This window comes from Herpailurus yagouaroundi, unplaced genomic scaffold (genome assembly GCF_014898765.1).
Source record: "Herpailurus yagouaroundi ecotype Mexico unplaced genomic scaffold, PumYag 187, whole genome shotgun sequence".
NCBI lineage: Eukaryota > Metazoa > Chordata > Mammalia > Carnivora > Felidae > Herpailurus > Herpailurus yagouaroundi.
The window spans coordinates 1,362,074-1,367,514 of record NW_024412418.1 but is presented as its reverse complement, the minus strand read 5'-3'; the positions used below and the strand labels follow the sequence as shown (position 1 = coordinate 1,367,514).

The 5,441-nt window shown below is 39.9% G+C and overlaps 1 protein-coding gene across 2 annotated transcripts in view; it reads right to left on the bottom strand.

Moving 5' to 3' along the window:
- The window catches only part of LOC121043357 (membrane-spanning 4-domains subfamily A member 4A-like), a 168,914-nt gene extending 165,696 nt beyond the window's left edge, over positions 1–3,218 (bottom strand). Inside the window, exon 1 of one of the 2 annotated variants that reach the window (XM_040495019.1) lies at positions 2,767–3,218. The gene's annotated coding sequence lies outside the window, so the exon portion shown is untranslated. The remainder of the gene's footprint in view (positions 1–2,766) is intronic. The other variant, XM_040495020.1, reaches the window with a different exon arrangement.
- Positions 3,219–5,441: the final 2,223 nt, after the last annotated feature.

Genomic DNA, 5,441 nt, shown 5'->3' with positions numbered 1-5,441 from the left:
AATAAAATAAAATAAAATAAAATAAAATAAAATAAAATAAAATAAAAACTATTTTGTTGGGGTAAAAAAGATAACCACCACAGGTTCAGGAAAATTCAATGGAAAAAGAATAATCTTTTCAATAAATTGTGGTGGAAAAACTGGTCAGCCACATGAAAATGAAATTGGACACTTACACCATGCACAAAATTAGGTCAACATGGATCAGAGTCCTAAACATAAGAGCCCAAACTAGAAAACTCTTAGAAGAAAACCTAGGTGGAAACTTCATGATATTACATTAGGCAATGATGAAAAAATAAATTGGACATGACTGAAATTAAAAACTTATGTGCTTAAAATAAAACTTTTGTGCCACAAACATCACCATAAAGAAAGTAAAAATAGAATCCATCGAAGGGGAGAAAACATTTGTAAACTTATGTCTGATAAGAGTCTAGTATCCAAAAGTATCAAGAAAGCTTATAACTCAACAATTAAAAAGACAAATACCCAACTTAAAAAGTGGCAAAGGAACTGAATACGTATTTCTCCAAGTGAAGCATACAAATTGTCAATAGGCACATGAAAAGATGCCCAGCATCATTAGTCACTAGGGAAATGCAAATCGAAACCACAATGAGGACTACATCACACCCACGGGGGTGGCTATAAACAAAACGGAAGTAAGAAGTGTTGGTGAGTATTTGAAGAAACTGGAAACCTCATATAGTGCTAGTGGTAATAGAAAATGGTGTAACTTCTTTAAAAATGTCTTTGGCAGTTCTTCACAAAGCTAAACGTAAAGTTACTATAAGACCCAGTGGGCCACCCATAGTCTCAGGAGAACTGAAAACATACGATTACACAGAAACGTCTACACAAGCATTCTCAGGAGCATCATTCGTAACAGGCAAAAACCAGAAACAACGCAAATGTCTACCAACCGATGAACAAAGAAAATGTGGTGTATCCATATAATAAGACATTATTCAGCCATCAAAAGGAACAATGTACTGGTACATGCCACAACATGTACATGCCACAACATGGACGACCCTTAGAGACTTCACATTAAGTACAGGAAGCCAGATACAGAAGCCATAGATTTCTTATTCGATTTATACAAAATGCCCATGATAAGCAAATCTATGGAAACAGAGAGTAGATTAGCGGTTGCCAGAGGCTGGGAGGAGGGGGAAGTGTAGAGTAACTCTCAGGTTTCCTTTGGAGGTGATGAAAATACTCTGGAATTGATAGCGGTGACGGTCATAAAACTTTGGAAATGCCATTTAAAAACACTTAAAACAGGTGAGTTTTACCATGTATGAATTGTATTCCAATAAAAATAATTTTAAAAGAGATAGAAGACAGCCAGGAAGGACTAAATAACAGTCAAATGCCCTAGTTCATAGCACAAAACAACTGCTCAATACTGTTACGGGATAGGACTGAGCTCTATGAAGGCTTAGCGCATCACAAGAAAATCTCATGGAATAGGAGGAATTTGAGTTGAATTGAGAATAGGTAGAAATTCTATAGTAAGAGAGTAAGGAACAAATACTCCAGGTAAGTGGGGCAATAGCTATACAGGATGAAAACAGAAACATCCTAGTTGTGTTCAGAGGCAGTAACAGAATCACCTAGATGGACTGTGGTTAAATTAGTGGGTAATTAGACTCAAGGCAGTAGAGAAAGGCCGGGGCCACACTGTGCGGAATCTTAAATCCCCACAGCATCCAGACTTGAATTCATAAGCATCAGGGAATCGCTGCAGATGTTTGAGTAGGAAAGCAAGAAATTATAATTAATAGTGTAGAAAATGAGAGAAACAACAGGAGTAAATAAGAAACTAGTCCTGCATTAAGTAGAGAGAAGGGCGAGTGTTTAGAGATATTTAAAGTGTATTTAAAGATATTTGGGGGTAGACAGGACTTAATGGATGTGAAGGACTTTATTAGCTATAAAAGGGAAGTGATCAAAGATCTCTCTCAGCTTTGAGTTTGGATGACAGGGGTAGGAAGGGCATGAAATGGGGACAGGGCTAGTTGGGACGCCGAGAAACCGGAAGCTTGGGAATTGGCTCACGAGCTCAGACTGGGCTGGTCCTACAATTTCACGCTGCAGACTGAAGGGTCATTCTGATATGCAAATACCTGCAAATACAAGTTTGAAAATCAGATGGGAGAACAGGATTGAAGATGGAATTGCACAGAAGATTCACTTACAAATTGACAGAGTTAATGAATGGAAGCTCCCAGGAGAAGGTGACAGACACTTTGTAAGGAAGGCCCAGGTTTAGCTGGTGTCGGAGAAAGTGAAATCAGTGAAGATGAAATTGAGGACGTCCAGAAAAGCAGGAGGGGGACTTAAGAGAGTGTCCTGTTTCGGAAGCTGAGGAAGGACAAGTGTCTCAAAGGGGAAGGAGGCAGCAGAGCAGTGTTGCCGGGAAGAATCCTAAGGAATGAGGACGAGTAGAGGCCACCGGGGTCAGGAATTGGGAGGTCACTGGCAGCGTTAGGAGGGACAATTGTAGAAGACAGTCAGGAAAGACGACAGACTGCCATTCACTGAAAAATGGATGTGGCAGGAAAACACTGAACCTGTGAGAGGAGACTCTGCTTTGGGAAGTTTAGTCATGAAAGGAAGGAGAGAGATGATTCAGTGGTTTGAGTGACGAGCAGGGAAGGAAATCACCCTGAACGGAAGACTGCCTAAAACCTGCAGGCACAGGTAAGCATGAGGCTTCGTTCATTTAACAAGTCCAAATATCTGCTGAGCACCTACCATGTGTCCTGTTCTACGTGATGAAGCCGTAGGCAGTGAGCAGCACAGACAGACATCCCCGCCTTTGTGGGGTCTACTGCGTTCAGATGCATTGACCTGCTGTCCCTCGTGAGTGGTGAAGAGGACGCGGCAAAGCGGGGGTGCTTGTGTTTACTCAAGAGCTGGGGTTCAGTTGTAGCACTCCCGGCTTACTCACAGAGGCTTTTACAACGTCCTTGATCTTCACCAGTATGTTCTCGGCTTGGTTAGGAACGACCAACAGGGAAAGCAGTCAGACCAGATTTGTGGACCAGGTGAGAGGACGGTGGAGAGATGTCGCTGGCCCTAAAACATCTAGAAGCTCTCCTAGTGTATATAACTGTGGCAGCATTTCTCAGCAGCTCCTGCGGTGAACGAGCTGCCGAGAGATCCGTCCACAGCTCTGTGCCTTCATCTTCGTAGGAAATGAAACTTGGCTGAAGTTACCCTTTTGCGTTCGCAGGAAACAGCTGCAGTGAATCTAAGTTCATGACAGGAACAATCCAAGTCACAAGACGGTAGAAAACTTTGTTAAAGCTTATTGAATGAAGCAGACACATGAGTATTTTTCTTTTAATTAAACTGGAGCATTTTTCAACTCTCACGTGATTCTAATGTGCTTTGGTTTCAGGACCATTGGTCTAAATTCCTTCCATGGAATCCAAATCATTAAGATCAAAGAATTTAGGTAACTTCTTATCACTTTAAACATCTTCTAAAATGCACTTTTGAATTGGAAAGGCATTATTTCAAGAATTTTGAAGGAATGATGGAGAAGAAAACAACATAAAACTTAGTTTTCTGACCACCCGATTTCACCTCGTTCTCTACACACTTCATCGTAACTCTCCACTTGGCACTTGTTTGCCATAATCTGACATGTCTGTTTGTTTCTCCTTCCTAGAACACAAATTCCTGAGAGCTGGAACTTGTGTACAGTGTTTATCACTGAACTTGCAGCACTTAAGAGTATGTGGTACAGAGAAGGTCCTCAAACAATATTAAATAATGATGCTTGAAAATCCGTTCTGCTAATGGCTATTTGTATTCCTGTTAATTAAGAGACATACTCTTTTCTCCGCATAACATTTCTAATGTGTTTCGTGTATGTATTTTCATCTTTCTATAGTTTCGTGTTATTTTTTAAAAATTTTTCTTAATGTTTATTTATTTTTGAGAGACAGAGACAGAGAGAGAGAGAGAGAGAGAGACAGAGTGACAGAGCATGAGCAGGGGAGGCACAGAGAGAGGGAATCTTCAGAATCTGAAGCAGCTCCAGGCTCTGAGCTGTCAGCACAGAGCACGACACAGGGCTCGAACTAATGAACTGTTGAGATCATGACCTGAGTTGAAGTTGGACACTTAACTGACTGAACCTCCCAGGCGCCCCTCTCTATTCTCATTTTAATGGCTGCACTAGAAACGCCAAAATTATTTTACCCAACTGTCCTGTTGGTGAACACTACAGTGGAATCTGGCTGTATGCTCTGCCTAGATATCTATTCATCTGTGTATCTGTTTTCTCATTTAATGCTAAAATACGCTCAGTTGTATTCTCCTTTTATCCCTTTATTAAATAAATTTACCTTAGAAGTCAGGGTAATACTGAATCAAAGGGATTTCAATACTTTTTCTCACATGTGACAATTTGTTCCGTATCGTTTGTAGAAAAGATATACAGTCACCCTAAAAGATAGGTGTACCCTGCTCACTAAATTTAGAATAGTTTTAATAAATTGCCACTCTCTCTCATATTCTCTTCCTTATTAATTCATTAAGCAGAAAATTGTATGTCAGCTTAATAATTTATTGCTAGTGAAATGGAAAAGCATTCTAATAGCATTTCCCTTTTGTGTGTGTGTGTTATTTGTGCACCAAAATGTGTTTTACCTTTGTTTATGCTTTTATTAAATTAATAATATCAAATATTTGAAACACAGTGGAAATACAAGACATAACAAAGCACAAAATCCATATAGTGTGGAATAAAGCTATGTTCCTTTCCCTCTTTCTCTTTCCTTCCTTCTTCTTTGTTTTTCTTGTTTTTGTTTTTTGGGTTTTTTTTTTTTTTTTTTTTTTTTTTTTTGGAGAGGGTGCCTTTAAAAAGGTGGATGCTATAATTTCTGAATAAATGAAATAAAAGAAATAATGAAGAGGTAATTTAATAGTGAGAGTAGAGTTGGTGACAGAAAAGATACAATGAGCTAAAGAAGATATGATTAGAATGTCAGCAGAGAGAAAAGAGAAAATGAAAAGCCAATATTTAACCACATTCTGTAGCATTACCTAAGAGGAAGACACTGAATGTAGGGGATAACCTTGCTGAGCCAAGCCGCTGTCCATAATAGAAGAAATGAGAGTTGCTCTTTTCAGATATTCAGCAAGCAGAGAATGAGGTGGCCCACGGGAGATCTTAGAGGCAATCAGAGATTACGATGGAAGCAGACAGTCTTAACAAGAGGAGGCAAAATCAAGGACTAGATGAGACATCCAGAGGCAAACGGCTGAGCCCATCCCGCTTCCGTCTAGGTTCAAAGCAGTCCAGGTAATGAATCTGTCGGGTAATGGCCACTGAGGTCTCCATTTCAACCAGCAGGGCAGGAATGAGAACAAAGAGCAAAGGGACAGCAGTGGCAGGAAAGGGCAATGGTCTGCTC